Genomic DNA, 25,191 nt, shown 5'->3' on the forward strand with positions numbered 1-25,191 from the left:
TTTCTTTGCTTAATTTTTCTTTCTTTTCCTCTTTTAAAGTTAGCCCATTAATTGTATACAGCTTACAAATTTTTAAAATCTAAAATACTTGAATCACAAGAAATCAAGTTAGTAATCCATTGTTTAACAGAAAAATGAAATAAAATGGATTACTCATCGTTATCCAAGCCTGATCATCAGGAATGGTAACTATAATCACAACCAATAATCACTTTGAACATATGTGTACGTGACGTACTCTTACTCTAGGAAATTTCCATTTCTAACTGTCCATTGCAATGGGAGTAACCTGAAACACAGTTGAAGAATGTGAGGACATAAAAATGTAATTGAAAATGATAATTTTTTAAAGCAGAGCTCCCAATATTATCAGAATTATCAAGAAATCAGATCCATAAAGTCAGTCAAGTGGTAAAACAAGAATCAAATTCCAAAGGAAGAAAACTGATTTTACAGCATTATCCAGCTATACTTGAGCAAAGGGTAACTGGAGAGTTAATGCCCACAGTCACGCTGTGACGTGAGTCCCCAGCGGTTTTATCCTGAGTTTACTGACTTTTCTTTCCATTCATGCCCATCTTCCTCTTCTGGGATTCTAGGATTCCGGATGTGTCTGAAAAAACTAAAAATCTTCTAGAAATGTCCTTCACAGACTCCTTTTAGGAAATCGATGGATTCACTGTGTTGCTTTACATTAATATCCGGGATCATAGAGTACCCTCAAGGTGGACTTTCAGAATTGCTTTGCATAATTTGAAATTCTTTAAATTTGTAAGCACATAACAAAAGAAAGGAAAGTGCCCCAGTTCCCCATGCTAGGCAATGGACCTATTTCACTGATTCATATTCAAATAAAATATATTTGCTGAAATGCAAATTGCACAAATTTTAGTTTGTACAATTTATGTTTTATTAAATGAGCAAACAACAAAGTACAGTGAATGTCAAATCTGTCAAGCAAAGTTCCACTCAGGGTGACTGATTTGCTGCTCTGTACTAACATTTGCGGTTCGGGCCCTCAGGCTAAACTGGCCCATCCGCTCTCCTAACTGGTCCACATTTTGAAGATGATGGCTTTGCACATTATTTGCTATTAACATTTTATTTCCTCTCAAGGAAACCTTGCCTTGTCCTGTCTTCCTTATTAATAGAGACTGAATGAAATGTAGCCACTTTACTGGTAAAATTGGACATAATTATTAATTTAAATAAGAATAGAGGTAACACAATCAGTTTTACTCTTTAAATATAGGGATTATTAAATCAACATAGCGCTGGAAAACATAGCTGAAATGGATTTTGAGCATTAAGCAAGATCCAAATGTGAGAAATTTGGAAGTAGTCAGGCTGCTACGTCAACAGATAAAAAGCGGGGAAAACCAAAATTCAGGAACTCTTTCTGGCTCGCTCACAAATTGAAATTGCAGAGCAAACGTTCACCTCTAAAACAAGGAAAAAGCAGATACAAACAGAGAATAACTCCTTCGGGAAGCAATGTTGAGGCAGGAAATTTTAACAGTAGTGAACCAATGCCAGCCAGTCACAGCATAACTCCAAGTTAAATATCCAGAAAACCGAGTCATACAGGATCTCCGAAATCTACTGAGTTGTAGCTCCAGAGACTTCTCAGAGTCTCAGAGCAAAATACAGTTCTCTAGGGACACAGTTCTAAGTGGATCCAGGCTCTAAAAGAGAAATACCAACACTCAGAACATAAAAGGAAGGAATATATAGGTGATTTTAAGCATGACAGTATCATGGAAGGTATAACATCATAGGTAGGATACATGAGAAAGGTAACTGATAAAATAGACTCCACTAAAAAACGGCAATAATCGGCAAAAGAAATTTTAAAAAAGTTCTGAAATAACATTAGTGAAGCACTATTATCTAAAATAAGCAAAAGTTTTTTTTTTTTAAAGCAAAACAGAAACAAGGAAAAATGATACCGAATTTCAAATAATGTAAGAAATTAACATTAACTAATATATTGCATATTGTTATCTTAGAAATAGTTGTTCAGGTTGTAAGATTTAGGCCCCAAAAAATGATCAAACAAAGGACTTTTAGAACTCAGTGGTAATAAACTCAATGAAAATGGGTCAAATCCTTGATATTTCTATAGTTAAAATACACAGCTAAACCCTTGAAAGAGTTTTACAACACAGACCTTCATATAAGGAGAATGAAACTTAAAATAATCAGATATTACAACACACAGATGAGAATGGCGAACCACTAGGCCGTTTAGCAACACAAAGTTCTGGAGAAGATAAGGGCCAGGGAAAGGTTTCTTTTCCTGAGAATGGGGGCAGAACATGGAGCAGTTACTGGACACCAGTTCTGTGGTTTCTCACAGAAGTAATCATCTAGCGTAGAGTGAAACAAAGGCGCTCGGTGTTTTTGTTCATTGGAGTTAAACCTCCACACTGTATGTCCATGCCAAAGCTTGCACGTAGACATTACACAGTTTGTCTGTGGCTGGTGAAACTTGGAAGCAACAATGGTGTACTTTAATAAGAACTGAAACACATCAGAGCTGCAGCCAGCCCATGGATCACCAGGCAGTGCAAACACATGAAAGGCAAGGAGGAAGCTTGAATTCAGATTACTAAAGGAAGGAAGCCTATCTGAAAAGTCTGTACCTTATATGATTGCAAAAATATGATTTATTGAAAAGACAAATTGTACAGGAAATAACAATTAGTGGTTTTCAAAGACTTTAAACATGGATATGTGAATGGGTACAACACAGAGGATTCCTATGGACGTAACAGTACCCTGTACGGTACAAATATTCTCTCTCTCTCTTTTTTTTTTTTTTTTTTTTGTCTTTTTCATTTTTATCGGCACCAGGGATCGAACTCACGACTGCCTGCTTGCAAGGCAGGTGCTTATGCCGCTGAGCTAAATCCCCAGCCCCGCGGTACAAATATTTTAAAAATTAGTAAGATTCACAGATTCTCCTCTATGCTGACATGGATTAATATTTAAATGGTTTAAAGGGGCTAATTATTTTCTTAAAAATAATGAAAGAGTAACTTGCTTTGGTGATTATATAATACTGTTCAATTTAAAAGTAAAGACCACCATTTAATAGAAGTATATAATACAATTAAATTGTTAAAATATCAGATATTTTTATTCAGTAGAGGATATGTAACAAAGAACTTTATAAATGTTACTTTATAGTTCTGTAAAAATATCAAATTCAAATGATGTTTATTTCAAGTAATTTGTTCAAGGGACTATCATTTTGAAATGTGCGATGCTACATTTTTCTTTATGTTGGCCAAAGTACATGACAGACAAGAAAAAACAAAATAAAACATAACAGTAAAGCCAAGAGTACTTCTATAAAAGAAAATTTCCATCAGAAGCAACAGACCTTAAAATCAAATAATCACCAATACTAAGACCAAGATTCATAGTCTCTGCTTGATGTATCCTTCTAACCTTGCACAGTAAAATTGCATTCTTAGAAACCAGAGCTCTAGGTTTCTACCATTTTCACTGTTCTCTTCAATTTTGGTCTTTGCATCTAAGTAATCTATAAAAGAATAAAGTCACACTTCAGCTGTAAATTGTTTAATCTCTCAGCAATCAGACATTTCTCCAATGACACTATTCAGAGGCAAGAAAGAAATGCACCTTAAGTACTAAATCTCACCTTCTTGCTCCTTAAAAATGATCATGTTTTCACAGGTGAAAGAGGTCTTAGCTGAAACCAGGTACTGATTTTGTGTTGTAAGTTCCTTGTTAAATTTGAATTTGATATTACCTAGAGCAAATGACCATATCATATATGATTCTATATTTGGTGATATATTGGGGCATAGGAGACCTATAAAGTCATTACTCATTAAAAGTGACAATAACTCAGACAGTTTAGTAAATGTCTACTTTTATAAACATTATTAGCCAGCACACTATTAACAATTTCTTGATGTGGATAAAATAGTAGTATGTATACAGTATGTTATAACACATAAGAAAAGGTCAGAGTGACACAAATATTCTGTATAATTCCTAAGCACCAATAAAAATACCAAAAACAACAGAACTTGGATAAACAATTCATTTTAAAATTATATTTTAGTGAAATAATTTTAAGTATATTAATTCACATATGTCTCATTTTTCTGATTGAATACGAGCATACTTAACCGCTCTGGAATGCTATGGCTTTTATTCACAAGCTCATTTACATTTTTGTCCCCCATAAGATATTACAAATTTAAATAAATTGTAAAATTTACATAAATTGTAAATCGTAAATAAATTATAAAAATTCTACACTAAAACAATACAATTTCTGAAATTGTGAACATATTTTTCAAAAGAATCATATTTTGGAAGCTGAGAGTATTTTTTAAAAGTGAATTTAAGTGTATTTGACATTTTCCTCTACAATAAACACTACACTAAGCTAAGTAATAATAGAATTGTACATATGTGTAGTCATGAGATATCTTTTTATCTGAACTCAATATTTCTTACTGAATCATTTAAAAGCATGTAATATAAACATTTTTCAAGATATTTGAAAAATTAGAGACAGATTTGAAATGTAGATTTTCAATTTATTGTATAATTTAAGTAGGTCTAAATTCAAAAGCATAACCATGAATATTTTTGGCATTTATAAAAAACAGACATATATTATATATATATACATGTATATGCATATATATATATATATATATATATATATATATATTTCTTTTTCAGATGACAGTTCATTGTACAGTTCAGACTGGCCTTCATTTCACTTTGTAGCCCAATCTGGCCTCGAATTCACAGCAATTCCCTGCCTCAGCCTCCAAGTGCTGGGATTACAGGCATGTGGCACCATGCCCAGCTTGAAAATATAATATTTTTCAGTATTTATAAATATAAAAAGATTATTGTGGATAATATAAATTTAGTTGCACATTAAGATTTAATTCTTGTAAAAATAACTATTCTAGAAAAAATACTTGTCGTTAGCCGATTCTAACATCTAACTTTTCTTCCAGACATAACTAACACAAAGCAGGACTGCACCCAGCTCTCCTCACACACTCCTGAGCACATTTTTCAGGGCTAAGAGAACAGTAAAAGACCAGACGCCTTTCAAATTTGAAGAAGGCTGGAGAATTTCACCAAAGACATTCAAACTTTGGAGGAACTTCTTTCCAGAAAAAACAATTGTGTAATTAAAACTAGAAAAATAGTAATATTAAGTTTCTAGAAATTGTCCTGAGGCCATGCAGAAAAGAGAGAAATAATCATTTGAGAATAACTGCTACAACTTAGTAAAAGTAGGTGAATTCTATGGCATTTGAAATAAACCTGTCCCATTATCAGACTCCTGCAGTCTAGACACTTGAAGATCTACCCCAGCAAAAATAGGAGCTCTCCCCACCCTCTCACCAGACTGAAGCTGTGATTTTCTCACAGGAGCAGTTCGTTGTTGCTGTTTCTCTGTTCCCTCAAGTTTTCCAAGTGCTATATTCTGGTTAGGCATGAATGACAGAACATTGTCATGGCCCTTTATCTGGACAACAGATCAACACCAAGGAGGGCAAACAGAGAGTTATTAGAGCCCTGGATGATACCAGGCCATCTTCCTCCGTTACCAGGGGGTCCCGGGGCAAAGGGGCCAGACAAGAACACCACACTCCCATTGGAGCTCTAGGATGGGGGTAAGGCCGCTGCTTAGGGAGAAGGTAGGCTGAGACTTGGGAAATGCTCAAGTTTAGGGGTCCCGGGTCAAATGCTCAAGTTTAGGGGTCCCGGGTCAAAGGGGCCAGACAAGAACACCACACTCCAATTGCAGCTCTAGGATGGGGGTAGGGCCGCTGCTTAGGGAGAAGGTAGGCTTGGGAAATGCTCAAGTTTAGGTGAGCACAGTAGCTGACTTTGGAAAAGCAATTAGAGAACTCTGTATCCGGGGTGCTAAGACAAGATCTAACAGAATGATGAAGAGAGGGCTAGAACTCTAGAGCAGAAATAAAATGCAGAAAAACCACAAGTTTACAGGAGAGAACTAAGGAAAGAAAGAGCCAGATTGCATTCCTGTAGGCAAACCGGCAGCCCTGGAAATGTGGGGAGTTTTGCAAATATCATCACAATAGTAGTTAGGGAAGGATATCCTGGCAGTTTGGGGAACACTTTTCAGACCACATACAAATCACCACAGAGGAGAAACTTCATTGATACAAACTAATTAAACCAAGTTCTGCTCAAACACAAACACCAAGTCATAAAATCTAGGGGCAAATCCTAGGAACTGAGTCAAAAATACACACTCCAACAACTCTCACGGTCTGGAAAATTGTATAAATGATTACAGTTACAACATTGTGTATTCATTCAATTTAATTACATTTAATATTCTTAGGAAAGATATGGATAAGACCTAGGAAAAATACAGAGATACTAAGAAAGTAGTAAGATGAAGTATGCTGTCTAGGACATTACTGAAATCTATTATGCCCAGAAGTGACCTTGAAGTTTGGTTTGCTTTTCTTCCTTAGGTTCAAAATCGATAGATGTTTCTAGAACTGTATGTGATTCTCACATTTACAAATATTTTATGCTTTAATACAATATAGGGCACCAAGCATAAATCAGCTTCTTTAGCCACTCTAACACAGACCAAAAAAATAGTCTCTTTCTAAGATGAAGGGAAATGGGTGAGTTATTGGGAAGCATAGAAAACACAGATTCTAAGTCTTCAGGGTGACAACTTTCCAAGGGACTTCAAAGAATAATTTGACTTTGAGTGGCTTTTACATTGGTTTTCATGTTGAGAATTTATGAAGATTATTTTACCTTATCTATGTGATCGTTAAGAGAAAGTACAAATAGGTAGCCCAAGGTTATACATCTGATAAACAATAAAACACAGTTTAAATATGTAGTTCAGTATCAGCCAGAATGAAATGCAAATCAAAACCACAATGTATTACTTCTTCAAAACCACTACAAGGTAATAAAAAATAATCAACAGGACAAATAAAAAATAACACAAATATTGCAAAAAAACACGGGTTGGTGAAAATTTAGAAAAGCTGAAAATCTTGTAAGTTCTTAGGGCGAGTATAAAACAATGCAGTTGTTTTGAGAAAATTTGGCTATTTCTCAATAAATTAAGCATACAATAATCATAGGATGCAGCAATTAAACTCTTAAACATAAATTTTTCCAAAAATATATTCACCTCAAAACTCATACAAAAAAGGCAAAAAAGGCTACGATTATGTCAGTCAGAAATGACGATCAGTCAGAAATGACAACAATACAACTGCTCAACAATTCGTGAATAGTTAAATGAAATGTTCATAAATTTTCTACATCCATGCAAGGAAATACTACTTGATAATCATGATACACTATACAGTTGCAATATTATTGTACTCCATAAATATGTATAATTATTAAATAATCATCAAAAATAGAATAAAAATGTAATAGTAGTAAATGTTACAACATAAATTAAACATGAAAAGTTCTGGTAAGGCTATGTGTAACTTTCTTGATGAACTGCCGATCCACGGTTGTTTGATATCATTCAGTGGGCACAAATATGTTCAAAATTGGATCAGAGTTGTGACTACCCAACTCTATGAACATAACAGAATCGCTGACTGATACTTTTAAAATGTGTGAATTGTACAGCATATGGGTTACATATCAATTAAAACACTTTAAAGGAAACTTGATCACGTAGCAATGCCAAAGTCTGACAGCAGCTAACACAGAGCCTGGGATCCGGGGAATTAGGCCATTCAGAGAGGAGAGGAGAAACCCAGCACAGGATAAAGCAGAGAGCAGGACAGAAGAGGAAGAACTCAAGAATGGCCTCAGGTCCCTGGGGACCTCCTACTCTAACTGCTCCTCTTCTTGTGCTGGACCTACTTTATCTCCTGAGTGACTTTACACATCTCCATCAAATCTGACACAACGCTGGGCAGTGCTGGTTCTTACAAACACAGGAGCTCTATCTAAGCCAAAGCTGATGGCGAGAGGCAAAAACGCATCCAAAAGGCTGGTCGCCAGATAAAGATGTGACTGAGGAGATACATGGGATGAAAGTAACGTGGAGGCTTGAAAAAGATTCAAGTTGACACAGAAAAGAGAGGCGGTAAGGGCATGTAAGCCTGCAAAGGTTTGCAAAACTGTGTCCTGGGACACAGGGACCCTTGAGGACACAGTAACAAAATGTTAAAATTATAAACTGTATTAGCATTAATAGCCTCAGACAAATTGCAGAAAAGTTAAACTCAGATGCAAGATGTCACCACAGAAGAAAAGAGGGCTAGCATTTCACTGGGTTTGAGGAAGTTTTTATGGCAATAATCGTAGTTCTATACGGGAAAAGTAATATCCTTCCAAAACAGCGTAGCACAGAAACACAAAGAGGTACCGCACTGGGCTCCACATGCCACATGGTGTCAGGGATGCTGAGACCGCAAAACACGTCTTCAGTAGTTTCTAAATGATGGAATCTTCAAAAGGTTAAACTTCTTCTGTTACTGAAAAGTGGTGCGACCCTTCCCCATGAATAGGTTTTGGAAAACTATGTGGCCAGCGGAGAAGATTTTGTGTGGAAATGTCAGGGCAAGGAAATGTTCTCAGGACATACACAGGCACAGATAAAATAGTTTGGAATTAGGAGTATGATGTTATGATATTTAAATATGAGGTATACACTTTCTGTTTTTGTGTAAAGATTATTGTAGACATATTTCAAGGTGTTAAATAAATCTTTACATTAACTGAAATGGACTAAGTATATTTGGTACTTAAACTCTCAATATTTTTGTTAAGAGTACAAGTGTATTTATCCTGAAAGTCTGAGACATTATACTCCATGGACTCATATCTTCCTGAGGGTAGATCCTGTAACCTGATTTTAAATTTACACAAAGGTCTTCTTTTCACTCCATGGCATCAGAGAAATGTGGGATAATATTATATAATGATTTAAAAGATTATTTGAATGATGAAAACTATGGACTTTAAATGGGCATTTAAAGATTATATACAATATCAACAAAGGCTCAAGAACAATGAAAGATGAAAAGAAACAAGCTTTTTTGTCACAAAGAAATTAATCAAGAGACACTGTCATAGGCAAATAATTACCAATGAAGTGTGTTTCACTGTTCACATACTGTTAGAAAGTAGAGCTTACTGGATTAGTATCTTACATAGTAAATGATATAATAAGTAGCTATGGTGACAGTAGATGGTAAAAAAAAATTGTTTTGATGTTTATCACTATGAATAGACTCTGGAGACTAGCCTACTTCGATTTCCCCTGAATTCTGTTGTGCAAAAAGAACAGTGTTAATAATAGGCATTTATAATATGACATGCTCAGCTTTTTAGCACATTTAGTCTAGCATGATGACAGTTTGTAATCAACTTCAAATGCTATAGAGATTTTAAACATATGAGATCAATTTACAGCTAAGTTAATAATTCAAATTCCAAGAAAAATGTGCTGACACATTTCATCATGTTAATTTGTACACAGTGTGTGTGTGTGTGTGTATTTCTTGTAGCTGTCTTTCTACACTTATTTATGCATATGTATTTATCCATATGTAGCATACATTGTTAAGACCTGATATTTCATACTATAAATGAGTTTTAGTTGAAAGTGACATTTAAATTTATTGGTTTCAAGAACATTGAAATTATAAATAAAAATTTAATGACATGTTTACAGAACTTTAATTATAGTTTGATTTTAAGATTTCATTATGCTCTCAGTATCATAGTTCAAAAATGTTGAACATTCAGTATTCTAAATTCTACTTAACACATACATGTAGAATCAGGTTTCAAAATTTACCAAGGTTGTAAAAAGCAGGGAGAGAGTGCGGGAGAGGTTTGTATCTATCTTCTGTTCAAATACCATGTGTTCCAAATGCTGAATCTATGAAAGCAATTTATCACTGATGCTTTGACATTGCAATACTGATGTTGACTTTTAAAATTATTTTGCTTACCTATACTCATCTTGTTAGAAAAAGATGCTTATCAAATTACAGTGTCATACACTGAGAAGAGACAGCCATAAATCATCTCTAGTAAAATAAACGTTTGTCACTAACTTTCCATTTTAATTAATAGTGAAGAAATAATTCTGATCAGTTGAACGTATAACAACTTTATCACTAGGGCTCATTAAAGTCTTTTGTAAGATTAGAGAACTGCATTAGAGAAATACAGTTTTCTCCATTTAATCAATTCATTGAATTTTTATTTTATTCATAAATATCATTTTAAATCCCTAGATATAATTATTTAAAATAATTTTGGTTCTTATGCTGTAAGAATAAAGTTAACAATTCAGTGAAAACTGTATTCGTTTATCTAATAGTTACAAAGTATGTAATTAGTAACATGTAGTTAGCAGTTCTCATTAGATTTATGAAAAAAAAATACAACATGCCCAGGCGGGTGTAGTAGGAGGATTTGAACTACTCTGGAGACAGGTTTTACAGTTCTGTCTCCATTAATAAAATGGGTCATTAACAAAATTTACAAAATAGTGCCATTATCAAAAGCTCAATGACACTGACCCCTCTGTTGCTTTGTGTCACTTTTCTACAATTTGCCACTGTTTTAAAGCTCTGTTGGCTGTATGTTTTCTTTCAAATCTTTTTCTTCAGCATTCTGAATACAATGAATAAGATTTTCTTCTATGGAAGTTTTGAGGTCAGTTAAAACAGGTGAGTTTTGAACATGGAATATTTGCAAGGAAGAACAAAGGTAAGAAGAGAGACTCAGTGACTCATGGGTCTTATTTATAAACCACGTTTCAATGCGTATCTCAACTTTCAGTTAGGAAAGGAAAGTGAGGATTAAAGAAAACGAAGGAAAACTGAAATTCCAAAATGAAACACTATTGTGGGAGAGAAGGGTCACAATCGATTCCGTGAGATTTGCAGAAGGACCTCGTGATACCTTTGAGTTGCGAGTGCAGGTAGTCAGCTGTGTACAGGTGCATGAATTTCAGTTGTGTAGCAATTGTTGGGCTACAGACACGGGGCTCTCAGTTACACAAGAGAATCAGCAACAGACATGATACTGTGTACTAAGCTTATGGCTCTGCATCACAAATGGGAAATTTAAGAGAGGTTTTATTGGAAATAAAGAGCCTGAGAACAGCTCCCTGATGGGACAACTGCGAGCCCCCCGGATTTAGAGCTAATTACAGATTAACGGAGCACAGGAAACCCTTCATTGTTCAGTGGCCACCTGCCACAGGTAGCTCTGTGGTCATTAAAATAACCAACTGGAACTCAGGCTTTTAGCTCAGTTCTTCAGTGTGCACGGCTTAAAGGAAACAGACCTTAGAAGAAACCGGTTGGTTTTCATTATAACTTCTCCAAAATTTAGACACCTATTAGGGAGTGGCTGGGCATCCTGTGCATGTTGGTAGAGGAAGTTCAATGCATCTCAGCTCCTCACAGCTCAGGCGCTGAGGAAAGAGCGCCCTTTGGGAGGAGATAGGTGACGTTCCATGCTGTCTTGGGAAGTTTGTTCTGTGTCCAAGTCCTGGCTCCCTGTCTAGTCTTGATTCTTACCACTATGGATGGTCACTATCTCAGGCCCTTCCCTGAGGTCTCTCTTTTGCTCACAACATAACTAAATAAACTCTTTTCTACAGCAGCATGATGAAATCATAAAGAAGTCATCTGGAGAAGATGGGGCAGCGGACTGAGCCCCAAGTGCAATATGAAAGGCAGGTAGTGTGGCAGTCAAAGCATTGAAGGTAACTCCCAACACACATGTGAGATTGCAGAGAAGTCCATCAGCCTGAGTAAGACAGAAAGACAGAAAGGATCAGATCATAAAAGATCAGATTTAGAGAGATAAAACCTTGAAAATACCGGATTAGACGGAAGAAAGGCCCTGATGAAAGTGGCCAGAGGAGAGCAGGAGGTTATGGGCAGAGTTATGTGTATTTGATATTAAGATATATGCACATGTACACAGTGGAGGCTGTCAAAGTCTTTCAGAAGCTGGTGCCACAGGGGAACCAAACCAGTTGTTGCAGATGACCTGCTGGGCGGACATCTGTGTCTGGCTGCTGGGCTGGAGGCAGGCCTGAGGGCAGAGAGACCATGGCTCCTCACTGAGACGTGTAGGGTTATTGGAATATTTGCCTATTTTAACAGATAAATATATGGTACAGCTGTGTAAAAGAAGAGTTCAAGACTCTAGAAACAGGCAAAGTTTTATCAGCAGAAGCCTGTAAAATCTCTAGTAAAGCAAAAACTATTTGAATTGTGACATCACTAAAAACAAAACTTTTGAAAACAGATTGATTTTTGCCTATGGTACTTCAGACTATGTTAGCAGACTCTACCCTTTCAAAATATTTTTTAAGGAACCTATTTATTGTCCAGCTTCTCTTGCAGCCCTATGCAAACAACTCAAAGTTTTCAAACAGAAGATTGTTTCATTATTTTTCTGACTTTCATTTACCAACATCCATATTTTCCCATATGTTGGTGAGTTTGACACTATATGTGCTTATGACCTTTGCAAAAGTGAGTCATACTTTGTGTAAATACAACCATACGATAATTATTCCAACAATTTTATTCCTTAATTCCAATGAACGTTTCTTTCATTTGGCTAAGATGATCCACATCTATATAGTACATTCTTGAAATAACAACTCAGATGCAATCCTAATCACATTATATTTCAAAATGTATCAATATCCCAAATGGCGGAGGGTCTGAAACTTTTTAGACTATTTCTAAATTCATGACCGAGTATACTTCCATTTTAAAGATTCTGGCAGAGTATTTAGGAGGCCTAAGTAGTTATAATAGAACTGGCTGTTCCCCAAACTGCAGGCAGCAGAACCTCCACATTTTTGAGGGTGCACTGCTTCCCAGGTCCACAGGGGTGAGATGCTGTCAAAGTCAGCTGCATAGCCCTAGGCCCCAAGGCATATCTATGGAAGCAGTGTTTAGGATCCCCAGACGATTAAAAGATTCTGTCTAATCAATGCATTTAACTTTTTCTAAATAAAGTTACCATCTTTATTATCTTGGATTGTAAGAAAACCTACCCCTCTGCTTGAAAGGAAGACACGCTGTTTTTCCCAGATGCCTTCTCTTAAAAATATCTTTGAGATATTTACAAGAAATACTCATAAAGCTGGACAGCAACGCTGTAGGGAATTGTGTCTCAGCATTCATAAGACATTTGCTTATTCGTATGGCAAGATAGTCCTTTGAATGAATGAAACATAAATATTTATTTATTCAGCTGTTTTTTTTTTACAATGTTCATGTCATAAAAATGCCAACAAGGAAATTCATAGAAAAGAACAGTATGCGCATCCTCAAATTTAATGGATTATACAGGAATAATCTCAAAATTGGTCAAATCCATTCATTTTCACAAGTAGTGTATGAAATTTCCATAAGTCCATATCCTTACCAATTTTGCTGGTGTTAGGTTTCATAAATTTTTGCAAATAAATGGGAACACAAGATCTTATTTTGATTTTGCTTTGAATTTCAATTATTTTTCGAATAGAGCATCTTTTTAAATGCTGATTGCACACCTATATTTTATTTTCTCTAACATAATTCCTTATACACTCTGAAGATTTTTTACTTGATGTCTTTAATCCACTAACTTTATTTTAAAGGAAGCTGCCTATGCGTGCTTCCTATCTGTGTATATATGCACATATGGATACAGTTACGTCATATCTCTCTGCAATTTTATCCAGCGATCTTATTATTGTCTTAATTTTTGTTTATAAAAACTTTGTGGATCAAAATATTCCTTTTTTCTGTAAAATTTTTGCCTTTAATTTTTAAATTCTTTAGCTTCATGGAATCGGTTGTGGACAGGAGACTGCGATTTACTATTTCTCCATGTGGCTATGAAACTGTCTTGCCACACTAGATGCTACACTTTCCCTACTGAACTGCAGATATCTGCCTGGCTACCTGCATTTTTTTCTGCTTGTGTGAAACAATCTCCGAGCCTTGCATTGCACGCCTTTTATTATTTTAATTATTAAGATGAACCTTTTAGAGATGAGGGCCCATGCTGCAACCCGAAACTGACCTGTCACAAATTACCAACACTGTAATTGAAACTGCACACTAAGGTTTTAGTTTAGAAAAAAAAAAATCATTATTAATGTCTTTTGTATGAAAATTAAAAAAAAAATAGCATGCGTGCATAAGTTCATCACCACTGTGTTTCAACTCTGTCATTTCTATATTAATTTTTAATTTTGTTTCCAAGTCTGATTTCCTTCTTAGAACCTGCTCCATCTCTCCAGCTGAGTGATGATCTGACTTAGTTAACTCTAAGACTCTGCTCAACAGAGTCAACCACTTACAGCCAGGAGTGAGGGTGACAGAGGACATGTGTGATTCAGGTTACTCAGGTGTGGCCCCTGCCCAACCTCCTCTTTGTTTTGTGAAATCTCAGCGAAGATAACCTCCGGCTAGTACACTGAGCTCATAAGTCTCACCTGTTTACCTGACTCTGAAATAATTTTCACTTTTTAAAGATGTTGAATGTGGGCTTGCCGGGTGTGTTTATTTCTACCATGGCAAGCAAAGATGGCAGCTGCTGGTGCTCGCATCACAGCGAGATTGGAGCAGAAGGCTGGGCAAGCTGGTGAGCATGTGGATGTCCTGGCAGTCAGAGAAGATCCAGAACTCTTGGGCAAAACACAAAATCCTTGATATCTATGCAGGTTTTAAACCCTGAACGTAAGACTGAGTGGGCTGACGGAAAAGAGCTATCTTCAATTTTTCTTTTACATCTGGCATGCCAAGCAGATCTTCCACAGAACAGCCTAAATCTGAGGTCAGGCCCAGTGATAGAGATAGAGATAGAGATAGAGATAGAGATAGAGATAGAGATAGAGATAGAGATAGAGATAGAGAGATAGACACAGATATAGATAGATACATCTCAAATATGGCAGCCACTAGTGCTCACGTCATAGTGTGAGAACAGCTTAGAACTGGGCAAACTGGTTCTGCACCTGATGAACCCTGCCAAATATTTTGAAATTTGTTAAATCCCGTCACATACACAGCTGTTTGTGTTTATCCAAATATATCACATTATGCACAATAAATACATGCATTTTATTAACTGTGCGTCAACAAATTTTCTTTTAAAAATTCAAGATTTTAATGTTCTGAACATGAGATTGACCATATCAGTAGCATGTACAATCTAGGAAAGACAACTTTTAAAATTTACTTTATAAAAACATTTTAGGATAGCTGAAGTCCAGGGAAGATCAGTCAACATGGAAAGCAGAAAATCTTTTCCCTAGAAAACAGCCGAATAAAATTGGTAGCTTATCATCATATATATATATATATATATATATATATATATATATATATATTTACATATAATATCTATTGTACATATATATGATATATGTATATTATGTATGCATATAAATCTTGAATTCCAAGTGTCTAATTGGAGTCCTCTTTTAATAACTTAGTTACATGAAAATGATGAGTCTTATCCGCACATAAATCTACCGACCCTTTTTTGCCCTTCGTGCTTTCCTTCTATTTAAGACAGTTGTAAACACAGTGTGCTGACGGAAACCTCAGGGCCTTTGGTATATATCTAACAAGTGCTTGTTGATTTGCCAGAATTTTAAAGTGGAAAATTAAGTTGTATATCCGCTTTCTTGAAAAAACTTGGATTTATATTGAACTTAATGAATTTTTCAGATTTGATGAGGATTTTAAAAATTGAGTCATTTTCTTTAAAAGATGTTTATGTTTGAATTTTGGTTATTAAAGAGCAAGCAAATAGAATTTAAAATAGGATATGGAAACATACAAGATGTATTGATAAACTAAGTATATGAAGACCAGAAGACAAAACAAAGTAACAGAAACATAAAGTAAGCACCACTGAGAGAAAGGTTAATAATAACCTGTGTAAGTATTTTGTGTTTCCTGTTAGCAATAACATAATATTCAAAGACCAATTAATGAAGTGCATCAGTAGCTGAGTAGAAGAGCTCTGATAGGATTAGGAGTTTGTAAAAAGGGATATATGGATTATGTTGCTATCCAGATGAATTAAAGGAGCCCCCAACTGAGATACGGCTTTCAAACATAGGAACCAAACTGTCTGCTCACAAATACACCATAGGACCCAAGCCTACCAATAAAGCACAACTCCATCCTGGACAAGTGGGTGGCTCTTATTTTAATTAAATGAACGATGGGCCTTGAGGGGAGGTTTGTTTTCATGGGGGTTTCCATGGACGTTTGTGTGCTATACTGTATCCACGCTTAGTTGTTTGAATTATGTGGCAAGGTTACAGAGATCCTTTCACATGCACAGAACCGGCTGGATTATGCCAGACCAGTAGGAACACGAACCCAGGGGGAACCTTCAGGTCACCATTAGAATCCCTAGATCCTGTCATCTCTTGGATTTCCCTGTCAATCCCATGTATGTTCCGACAGTTTGATCTGAGTCGACACCACTTGAAACTCAAGTACTGAAAACTGCTGTGGCATTGTGTTTTTGTCCCGGAGCAGGCAGTGTGTTCAGGATTAATGTGAAGGAAAACATTCATTAAAAAGTGGCATCTTTTGAACCGGGAGGTATTTGTAGGTTGAATGGTCGGTACAGTGTTTTAATATGTACCAGATTGTCTAGGGTGTGTGACAAAAGGCTCTCGTCTCCTAGTCAGCTCATTAGAAGACTTCATGTATTGACTTTGAGCGATTTGCAGAGGGATCACTGGATTGGGTTATATTTATAAATTTTAAGGGTTTCAAAAACAGTATTAAATTAATGTCCATTCCATGTCTCAAAAATCCATGCTTTGGCAGCTCTTTCAGACATGCACTGCTTTCTCCCACACTCTGCTTTCTGAGCAGTCTACCTTGCCTCTCAACTTTCATAGCAAAGGAACTTTAATAAAGTTACTAAGCCCTGAAAGCTGACTGTTAACAAAATCTGCAACAAACGAATTGTACAAGATTTTTACTCTATACTGTGTTGTTCTGATTGACAATATAATTTTTAATTCAGTTTAAATTAGATTCTATTGGAAGCAAGATATATAATTTCCTGAAGAGTTAGAAAAACAAGCAAAATATCTGAATGACGAACAGTCACTGTAAGCTTTGAAAAAGGCATGTCTTTGCTAGGAATAATGGGGGAAAATTGATTCTCTCTAGATTGTATTTGGAGGACACGAACTTTGTACATGTTATAGATGGCCAGGTCTCATGTGGCCGTGTTGATCATCTTCAAAGGCATCTCCCAGGTAACTTAAAACAGCAAAAGCATTAGAAACATCTCCCCCCGAGTTGTCTGCTATTGATTTTTCTGTTTCAGCTGAGACATGAATCAATAACATCTCTTTGACAATCATCACTACTAAAGTGAGGTCACGTTATAGTCCAACATTTCCTGGTATAAATCAGAGACATCATTGTAAGAAGCAACCTCTTAACTCACTGTAATTTTATATATTAAGAGTTAATAAGAAAGGTCGATGTACATGATGCAGCCTATGTTTCAGAATAGTTGGTGCTTAATGATATGCTGTTTGGAAGTCCTTTTAATTATTTTTAAATTTACTGATACCCAAAAATAGAATCCACAGTCTTAGATAAGAATATAGAGGAATAAAGTGCATGTCAGTTTTTTTATATCTATCCACCTGCACATCAGAACCATGCAGTGCATTTCTTTAGTCCACAGATTAAAATAATATCAGAGTGATATAGAAATAATGAGTGAAGATAATGAGTAATTCAAGAGCAAATACTGATCACAAGTTTCACTGGAACAATGCAAGTGATCCCATGTGATGTGTGCCTAAATCCTAGTGCCTGCTGCATTCCCTTGTAATAACCTGTTCTTTGTATTTTATTCCAAACATTAGAAATTGCTTTTTCATGATATGTATGCACTAACAAAAAGGCATAAATTTTAGTTTTATTCATTTGTATTTGAAATAGAAGCTTAATTTTCTGAAACTAAATTTTTTACATGTGGATAGGTATGGTCTGTCACTTGAGAGTTTTTCACGTAAGAACAAAGGCAGCTGAAATTTCTCTCTTCTTGATTAATGTGTAATTTGCTACAATAAATGACATCACCGTGAAACTGTTATTACAAGTGAATTTAAAATGTTTGAATTTATGTAATGAATTGTATTGATTGCACTACTTAATTAAGCGTTGAAACATAGAAATACCTACTTAGGATAGAGAACGTCTGTTATACAATATGTAACCCAGGTACATGTCTTTGTACAGTATTTTCAGTTGGAAAGAGCTTAAAAATACTAAGAAATAAATACAAATATATCTAAATGCACAGATTTTTTCTAACTTATCTATATTACTTCATTAGGTCCTCTTCCTGTCATATGCAAGCGTTTATAATTGACTTTCAGAGATGACACTTTTTGCTATTCTTTTGCAAATGTTGATTAAATAAAACATTATAACCTTAAAAAATTACATTTGTAAATCTGGGTAGTACTAACATTCATGCTTTATTGCATATGCATGTATTACCTATAAATTATTAATGGCAAGATTTTATATATGTGTGTATATACATACAATATATGTTATATAAAGTTATGTGTATCCATAATCCATACAGGAAAAAAGGCCAGTAGCACTATCAATTTTTATTCGTTTTGTTTGAGTTTCAACTTAATTATATTTACGTGCAATATATTCACTTTTGTTGTCAGTAAGTTTTGTTTTTATATTTTTTTATTTTTGTCTTTTTCGTTTTTATTGGTACCAGGGACTGAACTCACGACTGCCTGCTTGCAAGGCAGGCGCTTATGCCACTGAGCTAAATCCCCAGGCCCTGTTGTCAGTAAGTTTTAATTTTACATTTCTAAATGTATTTTTAAAACTTGCTTCAATCTTTCTTCCACACATATAAATATGTTGTAATGCTTTACACAAAGAAATGATATTTTGAAGTCCACTACATTTCCACTTTAAGGATCATTTTAAAAATTTTATCCTCTGGTAATTAATAACTTGCTTTTACAGGGATAAAATTAGTGATAAATGTTAAGTATGTTTAAGTGAAAAAAAATAGTTATATGCACACATGCTTATAAAATAACATAAATAACTTTAGAAAGTTATAATTTATTTCAGATCTAAAGCCTCACCAGAATACAAAATGCTTATAATAATAGACTACAAAAGGTTACATTCCACCTGTCTGATGTAATTCAAATCTAAACTGCACAATAGAAAAAAAAAAAAAAAAGGCTTTGCAAAGACCTGCATTACACCACCATGTTCTTCATGGAGAAAGTGCTGTTATTTTTCTTGTAGTACCTCTTTATTAGTTTAGCCTAAAAATAGCATTGATTTATTTTCATTATGTGCGATGTCAAAGTGAACTGCCGATTTTGCAGGTGAAATGAATGTCTCCTTTGCTGAAAATGCCCTGGAAATCAGCCACGCATCCTGCCAAACCAGCTGCCAACCACCTACGAGGCTTGAGTCAGATGGTGATTTGGAAGGTTTTTAGTCATTATCTTTTATGTGATGTAACTGCCCACTTTTCAGCATGACTCATTCATCATCTCATGCCAAAGAATGGAATTATCTTGGGTTTTTCTTGTTATCTTTCTGGAGACTCTGACATGACTCTAAGGTTAGTATATTTTTTACTAAAAAAGAATATAGGCGATATTTTTGAAAACTGGTTGAACTTGACAGCTTGAGATTGGACACAGAGAATATATAATTTTCTAACATTGTCTAGTTGGACTTCTGTATGTTTACATTTAGGGAATGGAAATGAAAATCTTTATACACAACACCTCCTAAGATTGTATTTGAGATTCTTCAAAATAAAATATAGAAAATTTAGATCCATCTGGATGTAGTCCGTGTGGCAAGACTTGGTAAGTGTAGCACTTAAAGATTCCCCATCGCATGCCCAATGTGATATATAAAATGTTAAAGCAATTACTGATGTTTCAAGGAATTTGTAAGCTGAAAATATGTTTTGTCTCTAAAGAATATGTAGAAGAACAGAAGTACAGAGGTAAGCGGTGCTGGTTAGAAATACCATGACACTGTTCATCACTCTCCCTCAGATACGTCTTCCTCTGCATGCTCTGTCTCCTGAGGATTTGCCCACTTTTCCCTCAAGCCGTTGTGCAGCTCTTTCTTGTAGCAGCTTTTTCACTTTTCTGGATTAAGGTACTGTCCTGGTGTTAATCTAATTAGCACAGGGGAGATCTGAGTCCCAATATGAGTGCTGCTCATTACTTCTCCAGAACTAAGAAGAGTCTCTTGACAAGGGTGATACAATGGGGATGGATGATTAATGGATGTGACAAAATGACTTTAGCTTATGTAAAGTAAAGCTGCACTCAAAACATCTGTTGAGATTTGGAAAGGAGAAATCGGAAGAGAATCAACCTCGAGACCTGTAGGACAATAGATAGAGTGTCCAGGTGTTCAAACTGTTCTTCTGTCTCATCTTATATTACAAATATTAAAGTCAGTGTTAGGAATGCACCTTGATTTTCAAAGCGTTAATGTGACTGTGGATTTACTCATTTGTTCCAAAACCCTGACTCAGAAAGTGCACAAAATCAAGAACAGAGCCTCTTTTCTATAAAGTCAGTAATGCAAAATAAGCAAATAAATAGATAAATAAATAACCAGTAATGCACACTGGATGAGAAAGTGTTGTGAGTGGAAAGTGTTTTGCTATTTGACTTGTAATCATAGCTTCCCTCCATACTACAATGATATTTGAAAAATAAGCTAGCCTGAACTTTATGCTTTGGTAGCATAAAGATTGCAAATTCTAACTCATAGGATTTTAAGGTAGTTAGGAAAACATATATAATACACTGCACATCCTGCCTAGCTCATTACTAATACTAAAAAATATCCACTAATTATTCATAATAAACTGCATCACTTTTAGTAATATTTTCTATTTTATGAAGACAAAAGAAGTACATTTTACACATTCAGGTGTACAATAACTTTGTCTCTTTGATCCTATTCATAAAGTACTTCTCAGCAAAGCCATAATTTTATTCAGAATTATAAGGCTTTCCCTAATCTATTAGTTTTTATAACATGGAAACAATCTTCAGGATGATCAAAGAAATGCATTTTTTTCTATAATACCTTCCATTACTCAGTATTGTCCTCCTTACTTGTCAAGAAACAAACAGTTCCGACAGCATTTTCCAATTTATTAGTAGGTGGTGAGGGAGTGTACAATCCCCACAAAGCTATGCCTATAACCATGCTTTGGTAAACTAGCTTCTAGAAGCCATTAAACTCACAACATAAATCTGCACATAGCAAATCTATAAGGGAACTTATGGGAAGCAGAGAATGAATTATGTATCACAGAATTGCTGAATAGCAAAGAAAGAATGCACACTCAGATGTGCACAGCCCAGAAGGAGGGATACATATTTCATGGTTTCTATGCATTCTCAGTGTTAAGAAACTGAAATTGTTATAGAATATGAATGAATGGTTGTATAGCATTACAATTCAAAAGAAATATTAAAATTCATAATTGAACAAATATCATATTTTGGCCAGAGAAAAAATTATACAAGAATTTTAGTTACATATTATTGACAAAATGAAATGTCTGATAACATTTCTTTTCAATACAATTAATCTTGTGATTATCATTGAGTTATCATCAATAGAGTATTCCTTGTAATTCTGACAAATTGAGACCAGTTCAGTTAATGAATTTCATTTAGGAAAATACATATTTATTGCAGATGTGAACACATATGTTTAAAATAATGTTAACATTGCAGCTAATAGTCTCAGTGCAGATGATTATGATGATTCCTTCTCAAAGATTCAAGAAATACATATGTTCAAAGAAATCTCTTTTAATTCACTTGAGCAAATTTCCTAAGTACATGTTTTATATTAAATGCTTATAAGGGATGAGAGGTCTGATGAATGAATTAACAAAGTGAACAACAGACAACATCTCTAGTGGGTTGATATTTATAAAAGCAATAACAATTTTTCAATATATTTTAATTGTGTATTTTTAAAGTTTTTAATTTTAAAGAGATTAAGACAAAAGAGGATGTAACAATGCAGATCAGAAGAGAACAATTTAAGCAACACAGTATTTCACCACAAGACAACCTGATATAACAGTAGCTACCCTAATATCTAATTGTGTATTTTTAAGAATATGCTAAGAGCTGTTAAAGAAGTTGGACTGATGGGTAGTTATATCATTTTAATGAATTATTTTTATTACAAAATTGATACTTCATTTACTAGTCTTTTTTTTAAATTTGTTTGTAGGTGCCAGCAATCAAACTCATGCTTGCCAAGCAGGGACTGTGTCACTGGGCTATATCCCCAGACCTTTTCAAATCATTTTGAACAAATTCACCTTCTTGCTGATGGGAAAAAAAACACATTTTTCTCCCCTCTCAGAATTTAATGGATGGAAAAAGCCACAGTTACAGTATACACACATATACTAAATCAGGTCAACTTCATTTATTTGGGGTGATCCAGCCTCCATTTTAAGGAAATAAAAGAAAAAAAATATTCTGAAAATAATAAATAGGTGAATGAGAAAGCTTGTCTTGAATGTAGAAGCAATTTTATAAATTATGTAAAATCTGCATTGATTAGATGTTACAATCAAGATGATCTCACATCTACATTTTTGATTAAATCACTATAGTGTGATTCTAAAACATATCTTTCTTAGTGTAAGAAATAACCCTTCTTCTTGCTTGGTTTTAAACAATGTTTAAATGTTAAAGTACCTTAGTAGCTGTTTGTCTGAGTAACAATTTCCTATGAGCTTGGGGTTTGATTCATGAAGTCTCTTCTTATGTCTTCAAGGTTACTACACATTCTATCATTCAGTAGATTTGGTGATTCTCTTAATATTTAGATCTTTGATCCATTTGTGAATTTAGTTTAGTGTAAGAGACATGGGTCTGGTTTTTTTCTTCCACATGTAGAAAGCCAATCTTTCCATCACAGTTTATTAAAGAGACTGTCTTTCCTCCAGTAAAGGTGTTTGACTCTTTTGTTTAAGATAAGGTAGCTGAATATGTTTGGAGTTGTTTCTATGAAATCAACCAATAACAAAAGCCAAAAGGGCTGTGGGGAAAAAAGAACCCTTCTTCACTGTTGGTGAGAGTGTAGACTGGTGCAACCACTGTAGAAATCAGTACAAAGATTCCTCAAGAAACTAAGACTAGAGGTCCCACTCATCCCAACTGTTCTCCTTCTTGGCATCTTCCTCAAAGAATGTAAAGCATCATAGCACAGTGATATATACACAACCATGTTTATAGCAATGCAGCAGAAAAGGTGCCAGCCAATTTTTTCATTGCTTTGGGTAATAGTTCCTCTTACAGTTTCTGCTGTCTCCTAGAAATGGCTGGATACTATGATATATAGCTCATCACTATGATGCATGTTGTAAGAAGCAATCAAAACAATAAAGTAGTCTACTTCTGTACTTTGCTTTTACAAGAGCGTACAAATTCCCCTTTTTGAGCCTAATATTTTGGAAATGATTCCAATCAGTGCCTGTCTACTTAATGCAAATCTCCCTTCATATCCTAGATGTCATTTCAGTGTTTCTGCTTACATCTTATCTGGTGCACTGACGGGGAAGCTCGACTGTGCTGACTTCTTTGGTCACCGATCACGGCCCTCATCCCTGAGCAAGGACCTTTCCAAGTCCTGACAGGAAGGTGTGTCTATGAGGTTTCTAATATCCCTTCAGAGGTCTGAAGGAGGAGTCTTGCTATTCTGTTGAACAATTCATACCAGACCCAAAAAGGAAGAGGGTGCAGTCTAGTCAGGTCATTGGATAAGGTAAGACCATCAGGAGTACATAGCTCAAGCAAAATGGGAGTCTGATGAACTCTAATCCCCTAATCGGAGACTCTATTCCCAAAATGGGAGTCTGATGAACTCTAATCCCCTTAAGAAAGGGATTATAATGTTTAACCTCTGAGTGGCTGCTGAATGAATGTGTGAGTAAGTGGCATGGACAGCATAAGCAACAGGCTGCACCATCTGTGCACCAAGACTGGAACGCATTGCTTGAGGCGACTGGTTGAGCTCTCCCTTGCAGTTCCATGCCAATCACCATTTGGCACTGCAGAGGTTTTGCACCCTCTTTAGCTAACCTGTACCTAACTCCTTATATAAGGGACATGGTTAGGTCAACATCGAATAGGTCTCTCTCTGAGGATGTCACAAATCAACTGTCTAAAGCAGTTTGAGAGCCTGATAGACTGTTAATCACTTTGTCTGCTGTCACATCATTTGAGGATATAAAACACACACATAGAGATGGGAATGAATTAATCTAAACTCATCATGGCCCCTGACTACAGGTCTTTACTCAAAAATTTCAAAAATGGCCCCTTTCTAAGCGTATGGAGCTAAAAATGAATCCAAATCACACAAGGAAAAGCAAAGGAAAAAGGAGGCCCATTCTTCCTAATTACATCTTGGCACGTTCATTGGCCATCACAGTTGTAGCCAATGTCCGCACCTCCTACACATCTACTTCCAGCCAATGGAACCAATTCCACCTAATCACTATCTGCTTCAGATGCCCTCCCTCTGGAGGCTGCTGCTTCCCAGACAATTGACATGCCTCTTCTGATCAGATGGCATCATCTAGCACCCACCCGAGATGACTGCCAGTGATTCCTCTTACTCTGTTCAACACAGATATGCTGCCACATTTTAACTGACAGAAAACTGAACTACCATCACTGACAAATGACTTGTCTTAGCCTCTTCCAAAGGTTGCCTTGCCTAAAAGTGGACAATCAGTCATGTTCTCAGAAACTTCAAAGAGAGGCAATACAAAGCTCATTAATATGTCAAAAGTTATCACTGTTGCCCCAAAAGCCTGATGTGAGGATTTATGAACACTTACACTATGAAATGGAACTGTGGCTTCAAAAGTCCCTCTGTCAGAAAAAGTTTCCACAATGAGGGCAACTAAGACTCTTTCCTTTTGACTCTGCTGTCAGGCATAAACGTAGTCTGGGAGGACATCTCACCAAACATGAATTCCTGTCACCAAGAGAGACCAGCCTCCCTTTCATTTAACTCTGACTGT

The sequence above is a fragment of the Cavia porcellus genome, unplaced genomic scaffold (assembly GCF_034190915.1).
Source record: "Cavia porcellus strain 051 isolate PalLab524CR breed Dunkin Hartley unplaced genomic scaffold, mCavPor4.1 scaffold_12, whole genome shotgun sequence".
Lineage (NCBI taxonomy): Eukaryota > Metazoa > Chordata > Mammalia > Rodentia > Caviidae > Cavia > Cavia porcellus.